Source organism: Eschrichtius robustus, chromosome 21, assembly GCF_028021215.1.
Source record: "Eschrichtius robustus isolate mEscRob2 chromosome 21, mEscRob2.pri, whole genome shotgun sequence".
NCBI classification, from domain to species: Eukaryota; Metazoa; Chordata; class Mammalia; order Artiodactyla; family Eschrichtiidae; genus Eschrichtius; species Eschrichtius robustus.
In genome coordinates, this window is record NC_090844.1 from 22,971,894 (window position 1) to 22,995,583 (window position 23,690).

The window sequence follows — 23,690 nt, forward strand, 5'->3', positions numbered from 1 at the left end:
AAGTCCAGCAAAGATCTGTTTTCTTCTCTTCTCCCAGGTACATCATTTTCTTATAGAAGTGATACCTTGGAGATGTCCAGTCCCGACATTTTTACGTTCTTATTATCTGACACTTTGTTTGGCTTCCTGAAGCACCTCTGGGGCAATGGCAGCACCTACTTTATCCAAATATGCTTGATGTACCTAAATCTCCACCAGCTGGGGAAGGAAGGAATGTTTCACATAAAATAGCCTTAAAGTATTAATGTTAAATTCACTACACTATACTGCTGCCCAAATTTCCAAGACCCGCAGAGTTATATGTTCAATTGAGCATAAAACATATGTCAGGTTTGTATTTGACTGTAAATAACAGAAAATTTTACTACAATGACTTAGGCAAATAGAGGTTGATTTTTTTCTTCGCATTCCAAGACATCCTGAGTAGGGCAGGCAGGTCTAGACAGACACTAAAAGATACCATCAAGGAACCAGGCTATTTACATCATTCTGCTCCGCCTACTGGTCACAAGATGGCTGCTGCATCTCCAGGCATCATGTCCACACTCAAGTGGAAATACAAAGCATCACCAACTGCCTCCTTTTGTTTGTTTTTGATTTTTTTTTTCCTCAGATAAAAAGAATCTTTCCTAGAAATCCCTACAAAAGAGTTCCCCTTAGGTCTCAAGATTTCATAAGCCAGAGCTAGTTAAACATGGCAGCTCTTCTCTGCAAGAAAGGTAAAAATTGGGGAAATTGGGGCACAGGTTTGTCATGACTGATCATGATCAGGCACAATCCATCACCTGAGGCTGGACTCATGGCTTCTCCAAACAAAATCTAGGTTTGTTTATGGTAATAGTGTTGGCCCCTCATGAATCAAACATTATGTGGTGATGATAATGAATACCCAAATGCACAGAAAATGAGGAAATGAGGCCAGGTAGCCCTACGCCCAAATGTGGGATGAGAAGGTTGCTTTACCTATTCTTGAACTGAGTGGAAAGGGGAAAGATTTCAAAACTTTGATTTGGTCAATAAGAACATTTTTATGTATGCCCATATTTTTAAAATAGATTGTACTATCTGCAAAAAAGTTTTGGAACCCTATAGTCTCGCAAGGCACAGAAGGCTACAGTTGGGCCTGTCCCAGAGGGGATGCATTCTGAACAGCAATAGAACTGGTCTAGGATGGCAGTGCCAGGCAGTATCATGCTACCAAGAGGCTTATGATGATTCGAATTACCAAAATGTCTGGGAGTCACTTTCATTATCCTTACTGACAATTAACTTTAATGGCAAAATGAAATAATTAAGCAACAGTAATTCTGGAGCACATAGCACTCCCTTTACTGTTATGAAAGGAATTCAGTGGTGCAAAGGCAAGTTTACCAAGTCTAGGGCTCTTTAATATGAACCAAGGTGGTATGGAGCTAAGATTATGGTGAGAATTATGGTGAGTCACTGAATTCATTAGCAAAATTAACTTTCCGTTTGGCATTCAAGCTATTGCTTTACAAGTTATTAAAGATAATTAATAGAAACTGTGCTACAATAATGAATGGTATTTTAGTAACTTCTTTGCCAGTATGCATTGCAAAGAGCACTCGTATTTAATACTCCCATTTTTTTGTTTGTTTGTTTCTGCTCCTTGGAAGGCATTTTGCCAGGAGCTTGCCTACATTTAACATCCTCGCTTGTTGACTTTGTCAAAGTTAACAGAACTCTAATTTGCCTCTCAGTCACTGTCTTAGAGAACATTAAAACTGGGATTTAGGATTTAGGATTTCAGTGTTTTCCAATTGAGAAATGGTTACAATCTTGGTGAGAATATGCATTCTTGTGCTGGGGGACTGACACCCATATTGCAGGGAATTTATCATCCCTGGTCTCTGGGCACTAAATGCCAGTAGTATCCCTCAATAATTTGATGACCCCAAACACTCCCACCCATTCCCAAATATCCCTTAAGAACACAGTTAAGCCACAAACTGAGATCCAGAGAATGTCTTAAATTTACAGATGTCCAAAGTAAGATGCTCAGTAACCCAGATTGTATATTGATTGGTGGCAGAGGCAGTACTGGAACCCAGGGCTAGAACTCTGAGTCGGGGGGAACTTCACACAACAACAGGCTTTTTCTGTCACCTAATAGAAAGTTAATAATGTCCTCTCTTGTGCATAATAGCTATTTCATCAATATTTGTTGAATAACTGAGAATCTAATTCCATCAACAAAGGCAATGTTATTCATTAGGAGGTGGCCATCTATGAAAAATGGCATCCTTAATAAATAAATAAGGAAAGGTATTTTGCATTTGGGCTCCAACCAAATATTAACTGAAGAGGCTTTGCGTTGCCTACAGGGTCAGACAAAGGGCTAGAAAAAGGTTGTTGAATATAGGCGTTTGGGGCCAAGGCAAAGTCAGTAATTCCATAAATGAGGCATCTGGGTGTCCAGAGAAGCATTTTGTACAATGTCATGCTTTTGGACTCTGAGCAAAGGACTCAGAAGTATTTTCAGCAATACTTTCTCTACTTCCTTTTGCCAAATAAACTTTTATTTGGTAATATTTCACTCCCTTGGCCCGGCCTTCTACCTTTATCATTAAAATGAGCACTAAATACTTTCCTTCACTAAATACTTACAGTATTCTTTTGCCTCCTTGCTAGCCACTAAAGTACACATTCTATTTATCACTTAGTCATTCCACACAAGTGGGCACAAGAGTACCCACAATGTGACAGGCCTGATGCTCAGTGTTGGAATACAGCTGAAATATATAGCTCACAGAAATGTTACAACAGATGTGTGGCTCTGGAAAACCAGGTTCAAATTCCAACTCAGCCTCTTGAAACCTCTTTAACTTGGTCATATTCCAACTCTGAGCCTCGGTTTTCTCATTTCTAAAAGTGAGGGAAACACCTATGTTCTAGAGTTATTATAGAAATTAAATATAAATTATGTGAAAATTCCAAGCACAGTGCCAGGCACATAAATTTCCTTTTGCTTCCAAAAGTTTTGTGTTCTGTGATAACTTTGCCACTGCCCTCAGCTAAGACTTTGAGTGAGCTGCAAAACCACACGGTTTCCTCATCTGTCAAGTGAAGGTGCTACCTGCCATATCAACAGGAAACAAGGGGATTCATTCACAGGGGTATTATGAGATTTGAGTGATTTGACAGAAAAAAAGAGATTCACATGGATCTTAATCCAAATTTTTATACTTAATTGAAACTTTAAGTGCACCTACTAATATGTTTAACTTATTTCAGATTCATAGCACTGAGTATAGAATTGGAATAACACAAGCTCAATTCTGATAACGGCATATGCTTTGCATTAATTTTTTTAAAATAAATTTATTTATTTATTTTATTTTTGGCTGCATTGGGTCTTCGTTGCTGTGTGTGGGCTTTCTCTAGTTGCGGCGAGCGGGGGCTACTCTTTCTTGGGGTGCGCAGGTTTCTCATTGCAGTAGCTTCTCTTGTTGCGGAGCATGGGCTCTAGGCGCGCAGGCTTCAGTAGTTATGGCATGTGGGCTCAGCAGTTGTGGCTCGAGGGCTCTAGAGCGCAGGCTCAGTAGTTGTGGCGCACGGGTTTAGTTGCCCCGCGGCATGTGGGATCTTCCCGGACCAGGCCTCGAACCCATGTCCCCTGCATTGGCAGGCAGATTCTTAACCACTGTGCCACCAGGGAGGTCCCCTGCATTAATTTTAAAGAACTAATTCTTACATGCTTTTGGCCAAAATAATCATATTCTCATTAATGCCACCTTTAATCACACATAGAAAGATTTCTCTCTTGTTCTTTTAAAATAAGCCCCCAAATATACATATATATGTTATATCTCAATCCAGTTTTAAGACCCTATGATGTCACAGTGATCAATATAATTGTCCTGTGGTGAATGCAAATATTACTGGGAACTTTGTAAAATTAGATTGGCACAATAAAAATCCAAATATTTTAGAGGCTGACCTGGATGCAAATTCCAACCTCTCCACTGACTAGCAATGGAAACTTTAGAGAGGTTGTTCAAAATCTCTGTTTCCTCATTTCTAAAAGATTAGTGTGAAGACTAAATTAAATACTGTCTAGGAAACTCATAACAGGATTAAGTACTCACTAAAGATTTGATCCCACATCCAATAGCAGGTGTGACTCTTAGGCTAAGAAGGACCATTTCTTCCCTCTTAGTCTGGCTAACTCCTACTCATCTGCCAAGACTTTGACCCTGGCATATCTTCTCTGGGCAGCTCCTAGCCACTACCAACCCACTCTGATTCCCAGCTGGGCCAGGCATCTCTTCTTGTGTTCCCCTGACACTTTGTGTGTGTCTATCTCAAATCACCAAACACTCCAAATGAGTTGCCATATTTTACCTGTTTGCCTCTGCCACTAGACCTAGAAGAGCTTAGAAAAGTCCAGGGACCGTTCTCACCCTTATACTCGAATTCCTCACATGCCATAGGTGTTATAAACATACACTTGATTTCAGAAAGTTGAATGAAATAAAGACACACACCAAGTTCTATAAAACCATGCCCCCAAAGTGTTAAAACACTTTTTCTTCCCCATCTTTTCACCAGCCATGAGAGCTGCAGTCTTATCACTGAAGCCCAGAACTTTGAAGTCATTTGATAACGGTGTTAGTGGTGCCAAAAAAGCAAATCAAAAGACTCTCCAAGGGATTGTTCTTCTCCTGAATTTGAAAGCCAGTGGCCGAACACTGAGGTCCTGTGGCAAGAAATGACAGTCCCTTTAGGACAAGCGAGAGAAATTTCCAGTTACTTCCTTCTTTCTGTAGTACTCTATGAGGCCATTTCTTCCCCAAAATGAATATGGGAGATAAAAGCAGTGGTATGGCATATTTAAGATCATTATTCATTTGAGATCCTCATGGAAGTGACATGCGCTGTGGATAATTCTGTCTAAAACTGCCATCCTGTTGGTTACTTATCTCTCTAGCCCCTGCTTGGTTTCCTCTCTGGTCAAGGCAACAAGATAGGCATCCGAGGACAGACGGTGTGTTGTCTTCATGGAATAGGCAGTGAGGGAGCAGGGAAGAGAAAGTATCCGTTACTAACTTATTCTGCCAGCCTTTATGTATTTTGCATACATTATTTCATTTAATCCTCTCAAAAGCCCTGTGAGGTAGTTAAGCAGTTCATTATCTTGGTTTTACAGATGTAAGCCCACAGACTCAGAGACACTCAGTAACTTGCCCAAGGTCACACAGACTGGAAGAAGCCCTCAGTGCCATATGGAGCTCCCACACAAGGAAATTTCTCAAGAAGTCACTAAGTTGCACACAGTTCTTTCATTCGTTCACAGGCTTTGAAGCCACACAGAGGGGTTGAGTCCCAGGCACAGAATACGCTGAGTGAATGTACAATCTGTGGGCACATTTGTTACTTAATCTTTTTCAGGCTCGATTTGCTTATCTGAAAATGAAGATTATAAAAATGCCTGCCCCAAGGATTGTTTGGAAGATGAAATGAAATAAAGCATGATGTGCTCAAGACCGTGCAACTGTGCTGGTACAGGACATTTAAATGTGTTTCTACCGATGAAGCAGTCCCAGTCCAGCGGGAGAGCCAGTGTCATAATCAACCCGCTAAGAAACAGCGAGCACTCTTTTCGTAATGATATAAACTAAGTTCTACAGGAATACTAATGAGGAAGTGAAGGATTCTGCCTAAGGGAATAGAGGGGGCTCCCAGAGGGGATGACATTTCAGCTGAGCCTTACAGGATCTGTTCTATTTCCCTGATTTGGCAGAGAGAAGTTGTACGGGGTTGTATCACAGGCGTGGGGAACGCTATAAACAAGGCTTGGGATGCTAGATAGGGGTCGATCATGGGGTGCATGGAGGGGGATGGCAGGAGATTCAGCTCAAGTAGTAGGTTAGAGTCAGTGGGAAGAATCTGACATGTTGGGCTCCAGGGTTTGGGTTCATGCTGTAGGCAGTGGAGAACCGTGAGAACTTCCCAAGCAGGGGAGCCACATGTTCTCATTTGCATACTGGAAAAAGAACTGGGGAGGCCATCTGGACCACAGATTAGAAGGGAGAGAGCCGGAGGCAAGAAGACCATAGTGACTCTCCAGAACATACAGGTTGAGCAAGAGCATGGGAAGGGGACGGAGAGTAGGGCTCCCATCTGACGGGATGGATTACAAGTGTCAGTGATGCAAGCCTGTCCCTCACTGCTCTAGGGCAAAGCTGTTTAGTGTTCTATCTTCTTTTTCAGAATCAGAAAGTCTTATAGGTTTAAGGCAGTTCTTAAGAATTTGAGAAGTGAGGGGACGCTATAAGAAACAAACAAAAATAAGGGTAGCTTTGTGGGGTGTGCAGCAATGTGACGTGCTTGATCTGGATGGCCTTCTGACCTACTCTACGGATACCCCCAATAAAACTTTAAAGTATAAAGAGTTACTGGAGTTGCCATTCTGTAAACAGACTGTGAATATCATATTCCCATTTTCCCAGGCTCTGCATTCTAGCATTCTTCTGGAGAACGTATGTTGGTCAAAATCAGGCCATTAGGAAAAAGAATACCGACAGAGGGGTTTTCTTCAAGAGTCATTTTACCAACTTGGCCCCCAAAACACAAATGGTAAGATTAGCATGAATGTCCCAATACTGGGTGCAACCAAACTCTGCAAGATGCTTAATGTTCAAGGATACGTCTGGATTTTAAAGGTAGAAAACATTTGTTTTCAGATTTTTATATAAACCAAGAGATAGAATGCTAAGTGTACAAAATTTTTTTTAAAGGTTGTGAACTGAAAATTTTAGTCCAGGACTGGTTAAGAGCTGACAGGGAAAGATGTGAATACATAATAAATAAACATTCAAAGGGCAACTTCGGGTATTTCAAAACATAGAAAAAAAAAACAAACTATAATATTTGATGAATGGTGTCAGAACATTAAGCTGTAGAAAAAACAAAAATCCAGATTCCTACATACTCATTAATCCAAGATAGACTCCAGATGGGAAGTAAAACTATTAAAACAAAACATTTAAAAATGTGTTATGATTTTGCAATAAGGAAGACATTCCTAAGTAGAAAATATACCTAAAAGCCATAAAGGAAAAAGATGGATAATTTTGACAATATAAAAAGTAAAAACCTCTGTAAACATATATTAATAAAGTCAATATTAATATAATATATTTATGTTAATATACATTAATGAAGTCAATATATTTAAGTATTATTAACATTATAGATATTATTATGATAAAGTAAGAAACAAACAACAATCTGAGAAAAAAGGCATTTGCAACACATATGACCACCCCTCACCTGGCCTCCATACCTCTATCTGCAAGTGTTAAAAACCTCCCTAAAACCCTATATGCTCATGGCAAGGTTCCTTCTTCTCCCACCTTCAGTTCCCCAGCCCCCTCACCTCTACCCTCACAGCCTCACCCCCATTTACCTCTTTGAGATCATCAGCACTAATCTCCATCGTGACCTTTATCCTGGTTCATATCAATCACCTCAAGAAGCCCAGATTTCCCTCATTATTCGGACCCTTATTCCCATTCGGCGTACATTCCTCTTCTGACCGCACACCTCTAATTCCTAAAACTGTTCCACTGTGCTGTCACTCAAAAGCAGGTCTCCTATATGCTGAACTTCTTCTCTAAACGTTCCCATCAGCTTCCTTTTTTTTTTTCGGCCCAGTGGCATGTGGGGTCTTAGTTCCCCGACCAGGGACGGAACCTGCACCCCCTGTGTTGGAAGCGCAGAGTCTTAACTGCTGGACCACAGGGAAGGCCCTACTGTCAACTTCTTACTCTACTGCCCAGCTGCCCCTGAGCTTAGAGCTTCCTCACAGCCCCAAAGCAGTCTGTAAAGTGTGTGTGTCCATTAAACGTCTCTGGAAGGACATATAAGAAGCAGTTAACAGTTATTGTTTCTGGGGAGCAGTTCCAGGAGGTTGAAGAAAGGGAGATTTTGTTATTGTTATATTCTTTCCTATAGTGTTTACTTTTCATGACATGTATGACATTTTCTTTTTTTCAAAGGAGAGAGAAGCACCTTAAAAGACAATGGTCAAGTTCTTTTCTCTTTTATAATATCAATATTGTGTGTGTGAATCTATTCACATGCGTACACGCACACCCACATCACCTTTCGTGCAGTGCATGGAGTTAAAGCAATTTCATATCAGTTAATGGATCCAGTTTTTTTGTTTAAAAACTGTTTTCAGAGGGTGGTGAAAACAACCTGTCAGGATAGTTGATTAAGTGTTCCCTACCCCCCACATACATATACATAAATGCAATAATAGAAAAATATCATTCAGACCATTTGTTTGGCATTTTGAAGACAAAGCAACTAACTAATCAATAAACAGCTTCTCATTTGTGTGTGTGCGTGTGTGTCTATGTGTTATTCTTTAGACAAATACTATATTTCGGGATTTAGATAGGTAAGTCTATTTTATCTGCCTTGTACCTACAATTGTCCAACACTGGATTAGGTCCTACAAGTAAACAAACTAAGCCTCTGCCTCAAGATGCTCATACTCTGAAAAGGTGGAAAGAACAATATAAACACAAAGGAAACTGTCAGGAAAGATTTAATGGAAGAGTGAAGACTTGAGAGGCCACAGCAGAAATCAAACCACATAACCAACAATCAATGGTTTTCTTCTAACAGCTGGCCTTTGAAATCACAGTTTTAATAGTCCATGTACTCCAGTAAATTATGACAAATCAGAATGCTACATTAAAGTGGACCCCTGGGGCAAAACTCCTTACCAAACCAATTTGAATTCAAATGGACAGCAGGATACACAAAGAGAAGAAAATAGCGGATACCATTTCCAACATTGCTTTATAAAGATAATCAACTTTTATTTATTCAGATATAAGAAGATATTGCATAGTGGAAAATGGTAACTATTTGGGGATGTTGCTAAGGATGCAAGACTTTCAGGAGATTCCCTCCCCTCCGTTCACCCTTCCTGAATTATTATGCCCATTACCAACTCCATGTCTAAATCAGAAAATTACTCAAAGGCAAATTGAACAGAGCAATTTACCTGTGACTGAAAATATCTCCGAGTTAACAGAGCTCCACTGATGAGATCTAAACAAGCCCAGGGAATCACGGTACCTAATTTACAACAGTATTATTTAGCAACATAAATTTAACCACAGGCAATGTATATGGTGAAAGTCATAATAAACACCAGAGAAGAATGGAGGAAAAATAAGAAGTTACACAAAATGTGTTCCATTAAAAGGGAAAGGGATCACAGGACTATCACATTAGTACTTGACACACAGTCAAATTTCAAACTGGTTAAAGTAATGAAACCAGCAAATTAAAAATTGTGATTCCATTCCTTTCCCCACTGCAGATTTACAAATAAGTAAATCAACTTTTTTGTGCAATTTAAGGTCTCTTGAAAGATTTCCACAGAAAACTATCTCTCCATCAACCTGTCATGGTGGTGAAAGTATCATTGTTAAAAATATAAGGATTTAAAAGTCTTTTGGTTTCCAAGATTTCTCTATTAAATCTCAGAGAAAACTGACTCTTCATCAGCTAATGTATCATAAGAAATGATGTATCCTAAAACTCCTGAAATTTGTAGACAAAAGAGAGCTTAGTAATGCAATTATTCCTTTTCCTCTGAATTTAGAGATGAGTAAATTGAAACTCAAAGATATTATCCTAGGTCATGAAGCCAACTGTTGGCTGAAATGGAACTAAAATTTAATGTTTTAAATTTCCTATCTAGTACCTTTTCCTTACTCTATGCCTGTTTCTTTCCAAGGCTCTACAACAGTTAGACATGAGAGAGATACCCAGGGCAAGAAACAGGAATTGTAGGTTTGTCCCAGAAAGAAAAAGGGAAAGCACCATAAAGTAACATCACTAACTTCACAATTTTGCCTAGATAGGCTCTATTAAAAACAACTGAGGGCTGCCCTGGTGACGCAGTGGTTAAGAATCCCCCTGCCAATGCAGGGGACACGGGTTCGAGCCCTGGTCCGGGAAGATCCCACATGCCGCGGAGCAACTAAGCCCATGCGCCACAACTACTGAGCCTGTGCTCTAGAGCCTGTGAGCCACAACTACTGAGCCCGCGTGCCACAACTACTGGAGCCCACGTGCCTAGAGCCCATGCTCCGCAACAGGAGAAGACACCGCAAGGAGAAGTCCGCACACTGTGATGAAGAGTAGCCCCTGCTCGCCACAACTAGAGAAAGCCCTCACGCAGCAACGAAGACCCAACGCGGCCAAAAATAAAAATAAATAAATTTATTTTTTTTAAAAAAGTATAAAAGTTGCCTGCTAAAAAAATAAATACATAGGGCTTCCCTGGTGGCGCAGTGGTTGAGAATCTGCCTGCCAGTGCAGGGGACACGGGTTCGAGCCCTGGTCTGGGAGGATCCCACATGCCGCGGAGCAACTGGGCCTGTGAGCCACAATTGCTGAGCCTGCGCGTCTGGAGCCTGTGCTCCGCAACGAGAGAGGCCGCGATGGTGAGAGGCCCGCGCACCGCGATGAAGAGTGGCTCCCGCTTGCCACAACTGGAGAAAGCCCTCGCACAGAAACGAAGACCCAACACAACCATAAATAAAATAAATAAATAAAATTTAAAAAAACAAAAACAAAAAAGCATGTATCTTCCTTTAAAAAAATAAATAAATAAATAAATACATACATACATAAATTAAAAAAAATAAAAACAATTGAGTCTGGGAATTCCCTGGTGGTCCAGCTGTTGGGACTCTGTGCTTCCACTGCAAAGGGCATGGCTTCCTTCAGTCCCTGGTTGGGGAACTAAAATTCCGCAAGCCGTGTGGTATGGCCAATAAGTAAATTAATAAATAAAATAAAATGGACCATACTACCTTTAAAAAAAACACAAAAACCTGACTTTGGGGTTTTTTTTTCCCCCATCAAATTCAAAGCTGACCAAAGTTGAAGCTTGGTGTTGGAAAAGTTGACACTGTGTACAATGTTTAATCATATTATTGGTTGTAGGTGATCTTAGTTGACAGTCCCTACAGGGTAAAATCCCTAAATTAACATTATTTATTGTTCTCCTGGCCAGAGTCGCTACCGCTCAACTTGATCACTCACCACTTGCAAAACTAGGTTATTATACAAGGTCTATATGTACTTACTCCCTTGTGGTAGTGAGATTACCTAGTAGGTTACCTGGGTTACCTAGTAGGCACACTATATAAATGGTTGGGAAACTAGCAAAGCAGAGGCAGCAAGGAAAATGGAAAGAATTTGATAGTTGATATTTTAAAAAATCCAAGTAGACTTCATTTAAGAAAGTCAGAACATTGTTAGATGGCTTTATACCTCTTTTATAGCTTGGTGTTTCATTTTAAACTCATATGGCTGAAAGGTTCCATAATCGTTTTTAGAGCTCAATGCCACTAAAGCATTTAAACTAGAACTTCTGGTCAGGATGACACAGTGTCTTCATGCTTTGCTGCATTCCCTATGCCTCACTCTCAACCCTTCATTAAAATCAACAATGATAGACAAATAAATGGGTATAGTCAGTGTAAGAAAACAAGATAAATATCTCTGCGGACCAGAAGCGGAACAGGACCTCAGAACGGTGAAAGAGACAGAAGCCCCAGCCCCACTGGGATCTGGGTCAGGAAGCCAGCAATGGCACCTGAGGAGTCACAACTTCAGAATGACAAGGATAAACAGTGCTTCTCCCTAGATGGACCTGGAGCCACATGCATGGAGAGCCCAGGGACTAGGATGGGGTCCTCTGTTCTTGAAAAGATGCTGAACACAAATGCTGCCACCATCTGCGTGGAGCCATGACTTTATGGAAACTCAGGGCTCTGGGAGAAGGGAGAACAAACCAGTCCTCAGCTGGAGACTTAAGTTTTCCTCTTGACTCAGTGGAAGGATCTTCAATATCCCCAAGGTCACCGTGTGCCACTCTTCCCCAAATTTCATTATGATAGATCTGGTTTGTTAGAGAATAGTGAACACTTTCTTAGTCCAATCAACAAAAGTCCACCAGGGACAAACCTATAGTCCAACAAAACCAGGTTTATTTACTCATTGCTATGAGCAAGACAGCACCCCCAGAGAAACTGTGAGTGTCTCACCAAAGGGGGAAAATAGGGTTAGCATAGGATTTGGAGAAGAATGGAGTTTAGGTGAAATTTAAATGAAGAGGGTGTTTATTTAAACCATCCTAACCATTTTGAAGTGTATAGTTCAGTGGCATTAAGTACACTCACATTGTTGTGCTACCATCACCACCCTCCATCTACAGGACACATCATTTTGCACAGCTGAAACTCTGTAGCCATTAACCATTAATTCCTCATTCGTGTTCCTCCCCGCACCCCTGGCAGTTACTCCTACTTTCTGTCTCTAGGAATTTGCCTACTTAGGTAGTTCAAGTAAGGGAACCATACAATATCTCTCCTTTTGTGACTGCCTTGTTTCACTTAGCATAATGTCCTCAAGGTTTATCCACACTGTACCATGTTTCAGAATTTCCTTCCTTTTTGAGGCTGAATAATATTCCATTGTATGTATAGACCACATTTTGTTTTTCCATTCATCATCGACAGATATTGGGTTGTTTCCATATTTTGGCTATCAGGAATAATTCTGCAATGAACATTGACGTACAAGTATCTGTTTGAGTCCCTGTTTCCAAAGCTTTGGGGCATATATCCAGAAGTGGGAATTGCTGGGCCATCTGGTAATTCTGTGTTTAGGTTTTTGAAGAACCACCAAATTGTCTTCCACAGCAGCTGCCCCATTTTACATTCCCACCAGCAATGCATGAGGGTTACAATTTCTCCACATCCTCACCCACACTTGTTATTTCCATGGTTTTGATTATAGGCATCCTAGTAGGTATGAAGTGGTGTCTCGTTATGGAATGAAGTGGTGTTTTGATAGACTCAACACTAAGCAGGCCTGTGAATAAAAGGGTCAACACCAGGCTAGGACTGTGAAGTGGACTCAGGGTCTCATTTCCTTGGAAACTGCAAAGTTAAGTTGAAGTGAAATGTGTTCAGAAACCCCTCATCTGAGCCTCTGTGCCTGGGTTGATCATTGAGGCTGCTTGTCTGTTGCAGAATGACTTAGACCGTCCAGGCAAAAGTGGAATGCTCATTCTTCCTGATATAATTTCAAACTGCAAAATCTCAGACAGTCTGTGATTTTAGAAAACAAGTTTACACAGTGAATACGTAAAAGAAACGCCCCTTAAAAAATGGGGGTGGTTGTGAATTTTTACAATGGCAGAGTGTCCTTGGGAGAAATATTGGTTACTCTTCACTTTGCAGCTGGCTTTATCTGTTACCTGTTAGCCCAGAGTGACGAGTAGCAGGGCAGATATTTTATTTACTTTCTTAGTCTGAGCTTTTGCTTTCTCAACATCAAGGATACGATAGAGAGCAAGGAAAAAATAAGTCATAAATCAAAAGCTTCCTACTCAAAATGAACCTACAAACCAAAATTCCAAATCGCATAAATATGATGCGAAGAGAGACAGCCACTTAGCTACGGCCACATCGGCATGACACTGATGACAGATGCGATGTGAGGTCTGCCTACCTTACCATTAACTAGCAGCGTGGCTTAGTGAATTACCAGCTTTTCTCCGGTTTTTTATTTCATCATGTACAAAATGGAATTAACAATATGACCCACTCAACAATCTTGTTATTAGATGATTCAAGGAGGTGATATGTGAGAAAGGCTTAACATTGCAACATGACTTTCAAAGGCCCGGTATCACTATTAGTGCCATTTCTTCTTCTCTGAACAAAATGTTTGGTGGTGTTGTTCCTCCCGCAAACAAGAGCATCTATTCTTCTTTCCAGGTTAACTGAGATGCACGGAACATTTTCTTCATAACCCTAAGCTGTAACGTCAGGGTAGAGTCTGGGCGGGACCTACCTCTAGCACCCTCTTCCCTAAAGCCTCTTCTGCTCTTCCGAAGGGTTATTGCACCCATTTAGACTGTATTTTCATGGACTGAGATACGGTTGGTAATCTCTTACTATTTCAGCCATTGTCCTTTTAGTAGCAGAAACGGATAGTGAGCTTGTGAGCCTAAAGTGCCAACTGTGCAACTTACATCCATCACTACATAATTAGCAATTAGCTGAGCACAGTAAAGGGAGATCCTGCTAGGAATACCTCTCCACACAATCCAGACTGGGACATCATGTTTACTTCTGCCTTGCAAAGTGCAAATTGGGAACCATCCAAGTATTTAGCAAGAATAAAATACAACATTTAAATGAACTGCTTAGAGATGACGATGGGACAGCTTTTATGCAATATTGTCAGGGCTTCTTTGGGGATCTCATTTTCATTGAAATCCAGCTTCCTGAGCCCGGGTTGACTCCCTAAAGAAGAATTTAAGATATTTTCTAAATGAAGATGGGGCATTATTTTGGGTAGTGACTTCAGACCCTGGGCTCTAGTTAGCGGCTGATGAGGAGACTTTCAAGCTGAAAGCTAATATCTAAGAGGGAACCTGATGTGGCCCTTTTCACTTTGCTTCTTCAAGGCTGAAAGCCAAGTAGAGCAGTCCCTTGCTGGCAGGAAAGGTAAAATAGACCAGTATGACCAAGGCATCCTTCAGCTTTGCGATTAGAGTAATAATCACTCTGCCCCCTAATTTTCCTGCCACGGCAGGAACTATAAATGGCATCCTGTGAGGCCACAAATTGCTATGGAGCACTTTGTACGTGAGGGAAATTCTCCCATTGTGTAAATGGATCGGTTCCCACCTGAAAATTACTGGCCTCTCTCTGACAAAGTGATGTAGGGGGCCTTGTTATTGCTTGCTGGGTTGTGTAAAATCCAACTAATTTTACAGGAAAAAAAGCTTTCTCTATCTTATGATCCCTTACAATGCGGGTTGCCAATTTTTGGTCAAACTAGTGAGTGAAGCAGTGGTTCTTTTCTTCCTTTTTCTCTTAGGAATGGTCATCTCCTGAACTGTCATTGTCCAGGAAAAGAGAGTCGGTTCCCCTCCGAGGAATCAGCTGAGAGAACATTTTTGTACTCTTTTCCACCATGGTTCTAGACCCAAACCCTCTAAAACGTACCCCCCACCCCCAAAGCATACCTACCTTCCCTGTCTCTACTTCATCCACACATCCACACCCACCCCACACAAAGATTCACTGTTAGGAAAATTCTCACACTCTCTCTAGGCAGGTTTTCTTGGGCTATCCACAAGAGGTAAACACGTCCTTCTTTGCTCCTACACTGCCTTGCTCATGCTTCTGAAGTAGCTCAGCTCACTTCGCCCTAACGATTTGTCTCCCCACTAAACTGTAACCTGCTAGACACCAGAAACCATGCTGATTACATCTAACTTTGCATTCCCAACACAGGCCACCATGCCTGGCACAGAGTTGGTTCTTAATGAATGTTTATTGTTGAATATACCTTCTAAGTCATAATTTACCTGTTCTTTTATAATAGGCAATTTAAACATACTTATAAGATACTGATTTAAGAAAAGATGGATAGATTTGCTTCCTAGGTCTATGTTGTATGTCTCCTCTGGGCTGGGCAAAGAGGGTGCAAAGAGGACTGAGACACTGCCTACATCCCTAGAGGCTCACAGCTCAATGGGAAACAGACCTGAAGACACATCATCACAATACTGAAATAGAGAAATAAAACAGTGCTAAAGAAGCACAGTGGGAGTGGCCAACTCCATCGGGGCCAACTCGAGAAGATTTCACAGTGAAGATGACTTTTAAAGGGGTCTTGAAATACGGGTAAAATTTTCCATGTATAGGAGGATGGAAGGCATCCTACGGCAAGAAACAACTTCTGAAAATAAAAATTTCAAGTCTAAAAGGGCTGTGGAGAATGCACTTTTAGGGCTGTGTTGCTGTCCTTCTTACTCGTGTGTACACCCACCCAATCCCCTCCCCTCCCCTCCCCATCCCCTATCTCCAAGCACACTCCGTGGGCTTTCAAAAAGAATCTCTTCCAGTGAGGGGCGGTTGAAATGGGTGAAGGGGGTCAAAAGGTACAAGGTTCCAGTTATAAAATAAATAAGTCCTGGGGAGATAATGTACAGCAGGGTGACCGTTGTTAACAATAGGTGTATTGCATATTTGAAAGTTGCTAAGAGAACAGATCTTAAAGTTCTCATCACAAGAAAAAAAAATCTAGTATCTATGCATGGTAATGGATGTTCACTAGACTTATTGTGGTGATCATTTCTCAATGTATACAAATATCAATTCATTATGTTGTACTCCTGAAACTAATATGATATTAATATGTCAATTACACCTCAAAAAAAAAAAAAAAAAAAGGAATGTCTTCACAAGTATTTCAGAGTCTTGTTTGTCTTTCCTGCCCTGTATTTGGGAACTTTGGGTCCCAGTAGGCAGGGGTAGGAACTCTGTAGGGGGTCAGTTCACTTAAATCACAATTCTCAGAAGGAAAGGAAAAACCTCTCCCCTCAACTATGAGTGAGATCCCTGAGTGCCTTGTTCCTGGTTGCTTGTTTGTAGAATCAGAGATGCTTCTTACCAGAGAAGCTTTTAGAAGTCACCACCTCTGCCCCATAGGAACATCCTAACCCAGCCCCTCCACACTCCTCCCCTCCCTTGTGTGTATCTGACTTTCTGAGCTCCAAAGACCCTGGAAAAAATTCCAGAGTATCACTAGAGAACATGCTGGAGAAAATCTCACATGAGAATAAGCATGTAGCCTAAGTTCCTACCAGTGGAAACCAAGGTATTATCTTTTGTCCTATTTTTCTTCCTCGCTGCCATTTTATCATCTACTCCGATATCTGAAATGACCTCCCACAAGGCCCTGAGGACAGGACCAGGTACAGGACAGTGTGTGGTAGCATGGCATATTTTAAAATTCTGGTTAGATTATGCTTTTACATCCAGGCCAACTTTAAATATGTTCCTGAATTGCACCTTTTAACTGCAGCCATCCTGGTTTAAGTGGCCTGGAGGGAATATAATAAGCCAATTTGCATCGTAGACTAAGATACAACTGTTAGATACACATCAACTTTAACAGACTTTGACCTATGAAAGTCCTGATTCAACTCCTATATTTTGTGTCTCTCTTACCCAGTTGGGTCTGCCTCTGACAGTTTTTCAGTACTCTCATCCACCTCGTTCACTGTCCAAGGCCTCTGCAGGGGCACCTCACCTGGAATTGACCTTGTTCCCTCTACCAGTGATTTTCCAACCTGGATGTACAGTAGAATCACCTGGGAAGTTTGTTTTTATTTCAATTCCAGAGCAGATTGCTGGTATTTGTTTTAAGGCCCCCAGACAATGCTCTCATGCAGCCACGGTTGAGAATCATTGCTGTAGACAGTGTTTTGTTTTGTTTTTAAGCTTCTGAAAGCTGTAGAACTCTGTTCAAATGAACACTTATACCAAAACCCAAAGTGTAAAGGAAATTGGAGCAGAGTTTCTCTGGTTGATGAAGTGTAAGTGTGGAAAGGAACACACATCCACAGGGGACTCCGTAGGACTGTCTAAAAGCCTTCACGGATCTCTACCCACTCCACCAAAATGTATCTTCCCTGAAAGCCACTGCATTCAACCCATGGGCCCGCAAACTTTCTCTGTAAAGGGCCGGTGAGTAAGTATTTTTAGGCTCTGCAAGTCATGTGGTCTCTGTTGCAACTACTCCACACTGCTATTGGCCGTGAAAGAGCCACAGACAATAGGTAAAATAATGAGCATGGCTGAGTTCCAATAAAATTTTATTTACAAAAGCAGGCTGAGGACTGGATGTGACATGCCAGCCATAGTTTTCTGACTCATGTCTTAAAGCATTGCCCCCTTCTAAATGATTGATTGCTAATCTTACAGACTAAGCATACTAATGTTTTTCTTCCACCCAAGTTACGTCTATGCTTGTTAAGTTACGTGTGTGTTAATTGGAGCCCTCTGATAACAGCCCCAAATACCAAGAATTGGACTTCCTAGATGGCTTTGGTAGAACCGAACCAAGCGAGGAATTATTTTGTGGAAGGTGGCAGGTCTATGCCATGGGCTAAAGTGGGAGGATAGTAACTCAAGCAATAGTCTCTTCTGAACTGGAGTTTAAAGAGTATGGGACAGAGGTCCCGCCAACCTCCTGGAAGTACCTGGCAGGAGGGCCCTGATCGGGGCCAGCGATCGCTGTAGCGATATTGCTCCCTTTATCAGATAATCGTGATAGTGTGTTGGGGTAAAAAATGCCCTTCCAAGTTCTGCCATGTTTGCTTGTAAGAGTCTTTGTGTTCGGGCTTCTCCTACTTGAAGGTTCACATCCAGTTCAGCTCAGAAACAAAAGCTGAAATCAATGCTCCAGGGAGGCTGTAAGTGCTCCTACTGTAGAGGCCACATAAAATGACATGGGGCCATTCAGAGTGTGGGGATTTGATTCTGCCTGTCAACAGTTCTGCAGATGTATTTACCTTTGTGCTGCCCGGCCCTGGACTGTGTTTCCCTTGGGCCACATTCAGGATCAACTTGTCCTCCTCTGCTGACAGAACAGTATTCTTTTCCCTGGTCAAGCCGCTCCTGAGGTGCTGGAGCTCACTTATTTAAGAGCATTTTTAAAAACCACATTCTTTTTTATTGCTTTCTGTTTCAAATCTACTTGACACTCACTTTTCTTTCTCACTCAAAATGCCTGATTTTTTTTTTTTATCTATAGCCCCTTGTAAACGAGAAAAGAAAATAAATGTTGGAACTAGTTAAAGATATGAACGTTGAAGTATTTGTGGAGAAGTATGCTGATATTTGCAATTTACTTTGAAATGCAACAAAAAACTGAGATAGGTTGACAGATGGATAGAAGGGTAGATGGGTACCTGATAAAATAAGTAGAGTAAAATGTTAATGGTAGAATGTAAGTGGTAGGTATACGATGTTCACTGTAAAATTCTTGCAACGTTGGTTGATAGATGGATAGAAGGGTAGATGGGTACCTGATAAAATAAGTAGAGTAAAATGTTAATGGTAGAATGTAGGTGGTAGGTATACGATGTTCATTGTAAAATTCTTGCAATGTTGCTATAAATTTGAAATTTTCATAAAATGTTGAAAAAAATAAATGTTGGAATATTTAGAAAAAATAATTTCTTCATATGAATTATGCCAATGCTTGAGTCAAGACTCAAAAACTTGGACCAACAGATGAGAATCAGTCTGCTTGGAGTACTAATTATGAGTAACCCTATTACCAAGGAGCCTAATTAGATTCAAATATTTTATTCCATCATCATGGTTATGAAATTCCGTTAAACAGCAAGTACTAAATGAAGTGTTCTAGGATCAGCATCATTTATTCTTATTTTTCTCTTTCATCCCTTTGGCTCTCAGGTGGCCAGAATTGGATTTTCCATAATCCTTGGTCACACTCTCATTATTGGCCCATGCTTGACCCATTTCTGTTTATTCATTATTTAGTCATTTGTATTAAACACCTGTAAACCCACCACCCAAAATAAAAGCCAGAGCCTTGAAAACCCATATCCGACTACATGGTCTCCCCAGCCCATTCCACACCACCCTGAATTCCATGGCCATCATTCCCTGCTTTCATATGTGTATGTGTTCTTTGTATATCCATATAGTCCTTTAAAAATATTTTTTAAATTGTTTTTAACTTTGTAAAAAGGGTATATTCATTTTGACCAGTCTTCGTTTTTCCCACTTAATATTATTTGCAGAGATTTATCCATACTGTTGCAAAATTGCTGTGGTTCATTTGTTTGATTACTATATAATATTCCATTATGTGAATCTACCATTTATTTGTGCCCTTCAGTTATAGACATTCGGTCCCAGGTTTTAATGTTACGAACATTCTTATATGTATCCCCTGCTATATATGTGCAGGAATGTATCTTGGCTATTTGTCTATGAGTAGAATTGTTAAGTATTAGGCCATAAAAAGGTTCGACTTTAGGAGATAATATCAAACTGTTTTCCAAAGTGATTGCACCAATTTGCACTCCTCTCGCCTACATTAATATGGTCCCTGTCCTTGGACAATATTCAATCCAGTGGAATATAGGAAAATATAATGAAATGATTTAATATTACACATACATAAATGGAGTGAATAATGGAATAAAAGCTTTAAGATATGCCTTTTAGTGATGAGGAAGAAGTGATAAATGGATTTGTCTCCCCCTCAATTGCTACTCATTGGAGTTATATCTAGATAGATGTTTGCATTTCTCTCCTTCCACTCCTGTTTTCTTAGTTTTGAAATTGTTTGTTCTATGTGAGTCTCTTGGGTTCCTCTTCATCTTAGAGGCTGTGGAAATGTTTTAACCTTTTATTCTTTGGCAAAACTGGAAGCCCCTTCCTACAATTTTTTTCTTCAGCATCAAAAAGCATTAGCCCCCCACTCCCACCTCTTCCAATAGCTGTTGGTCCTTCTTTCTCTGTCAGTTTTCCTCTGTCCAATGAGTGGCTTTGTGCTTGGAGGTCAGAGGTGCCCAATTCATTTACTTTGTTATTCAGCATCTGGAGAGCTTACTTGGGCCTCTGGATTTGTTAAAAACACTCCCCGCTGGTCACAAATTGGTGTGCTTCATTTTATAGCTAATCCAAGTACAGTCAGGCTGTTAGTGTCTTACTGGTGTCCAATCTGTCTAATATCTGGACAGCCAACCCTGAAAATGGATGGTCTCGGGGGCAGCAGTTGCGATAGGCCCGTGACCACACCCCACCACCCCTACTAAGAGCTTTCAACATTTATTCTACATATCAATTCACCCGGACAGCAGAGAAATCCGCCACCTCTGCGGCAGGTGGGAGAGTCACCTCAGGTTCCTGGGAGCCGGCGTTCAGTATGCTGCTCTGCCTGCCCGTGGGTCTCCTACACCGAGGCGGCCTCATCAGATAGCAAGTTTCATTATGCGCTGTCCACTGGGGACTCTCCTAAAAGCAATAAATTCATTTCACTGTGCTAGTCTCTGGACTATTAAAGCATTTTAGTCCTGTTTCTCCTTTAAGCTCCCAGGAGCCAAATATTCACTCTGACAAATGCTATTCATTACAAAGTTAAGATGACTTTGACTCTGTTTCTCTCCCATATAATACAATGAAGACGCTTTGTCCTGGATTCATCTACAGCCTGACAGTATTAGGAATAAAAACATGCCGAGGCAGGCAGTCTGTTCTCCAAAATGGACTGTAATTACCTCTAGCTAGCTATGCCTTGCTCAGATAAAGAGTAGCTGAAAAAAAACAGTTTTCTGCTCATTTTTAATATCCTGACCGATATATTGCTTAAGGGTGGATGATCAGAAAAAAAATAATAAAGTAGAAAAATGAAACATCACTGGAATATAAAAAATATCAAATCCCTTTCACTCCTCTTTAATCCACAGATCTTTTCTCCTGCCTTTTCTCCCCAGGCTGAGAGTTAGCAAATAAATGGGGGAATTTGGTGGAGTTATAGAATATCTCCAGACCTGGACACAAGGAAGATCTTAGAAAGATCTTGCTGATTGATTGATTTGAGCAGAAATTATAGCCATATTTGATTTATCATCAAAGTCCAGCTGTGGGTCCAAATCATGCTTCTAACACATACCAGCATCGGGTAAATTTTTTAACCTCTGGTATGGGGGCCTCTTTCCTCATCTATAAAATGCGAGAAATAGTACTTCCATTATAGATTTATTGTGAGGACTACATGAAATAACATATGCAAATCTCCTAACCCAGCACTTAACATATACAGTAAGAAAAATTGAATATTTATTTCCTTTTCTTTTTCCTCCCTCTTCTGTGGAGAGCTAAAGAGAGAGGCAGGAGAGGAGAAGAAGAAGAACACAGAGGTAGACTGTTGTTGAGTCTCAGAGAGAAAGCTCTGTCCCACAAATCTGACTTGAGAGAATGTGATCTCTCTTCTGTCTACACCGACGGCATTAAACCAAATAACCACAGAAAATGTGATCACTGTGTTTGATACAGGAATGAGGTTGCAGATATTCCAGATAAAAGCTGCTAGAGGAATTTCTTTGTAGTCAGAAGTTGGAGGAGAGCTTTGCAGCCCAAGAGACCAAGCTTGCTCTGGTTTTATGTGTAACCGATCATCCTTCCCTCTTCATGTGTCCTGGGCTTTATAGCTGTGTTTTGGGTACCAACTTCCGGTCTAGTTTCATCTTAATCCTCCCCTTCATTTCCTTTCTCTTTCACCCACGAATCTTCTTGATTTCCTTGCTTATTTTCTGCATTGTTGTATGCTAGGTACTGTTGCAAACCGCCTTGTACCCTATCTGATGACTTTGTTGATTAATTAAAACTTGGCTCTCATGCTTTTCTCCCCACAGCTCTGCAACAGGCTTTTCCTTTGCACGCCTGATGGGAACAGTGGAGGCTTGTCTGCTCTAACAGCTAATGTCCGGCCTCAGGAACAAAGGGAGTCTCTGTTGCTTCCACAGCTGTGGCCAGCCCCATCCCAGAATAAGGAGAGATTTGGGCTGAACTTTCCAGAACACTGGAAAAAGCCCCCCATCCCCCAAGAAAATAACAGCCAAGTCATTCATCCTCTCACTTGTCTGTCCAATTAGAGACATTGCTTTATAAATAATTATTTTTCTAAAAATGTTTCCATCCACTCTCTTTTAGTAGAGTAACTTTAAAATACCTGATATTGTCAACTCTGTGTAGTTCCTTGGAGAGTATGCAGGATCCATCAGGATAGGAAAAACTATTTTTTAATGCCTTCTTTTTTAAAAAAAAAAAAAAAAAAAGCCTTCTTAAACCCTGGAATTACTTTTGAAGGACACCATTAGAATACCATGATGGGGGGAGGGAAGGAGAATAAGGATAAATAAGAGTTTTTCCAATTAAAGTTGTATATTTGTGCCTCAATATGTTCAAATAGTTCATCAATTATTTTTTTTATAGTTTATTTATTTATTTTTGGCTGCGTTGGGTCTTCGTTGCTGCGTGAGGGCTTTCTCTAGTTGTGGCGCGCGGGGGCTACTCTTTATTGCGGTGCGCGGGCTTCTCCTTGCGGTGGCTTCTCTTGTTGCGGAGCACAGGCTCTAGGCATGCACAGGCTTCATTAGTTGCAGCACATGAGCTCAGTAGCTGCGGCACACAGGCCCTAGAGTACACAGGCTTCAGTAGTTGTGGCTCTCAGGCTCAGTAGTTGTGGTTCGTGGGCTCTAGAGTGCAGGCTCAGTAGTTGCGGTGCACAGGCTTAGTTGATCCGTGGCACGTGGGATCTTCCCGGACCAGGGATTGAACCCATGTCCCCTGCATTGGCAGGCAGATTCTTAACCACTGAGCCACCAGGGAAGTCCCAGTCCATCAATTATTAACTGACTGGGAAAGTTTGCTACACCAAAACATACAACACCAGAAGGCATTCACCAAAACAGGTTCTATTTATTGAACGTTGTTTACTATCTCTTGGCAGCTCTGTCTTTTGGGATGTTGTTTGGAAGTCTCCCTAAGGTATACACTGTTGAGGGGAGAGATCTTTGTTTGGATTTTTCAAATAAAAGACTGGCAGACACCCAAAGGCAAGTATGCTAACTTCAGATCCTTAGAGAGATCAAAGCAAGGTATTCAGCAGCAAATCCACCTATGTTGAGTCCCTTCAATTTGTTGAATCAGTTCAGGACTCTGATTTAGTGGTGAGGATTAGACCTGTAATGCCGTGGTGCATTATGATGAAAT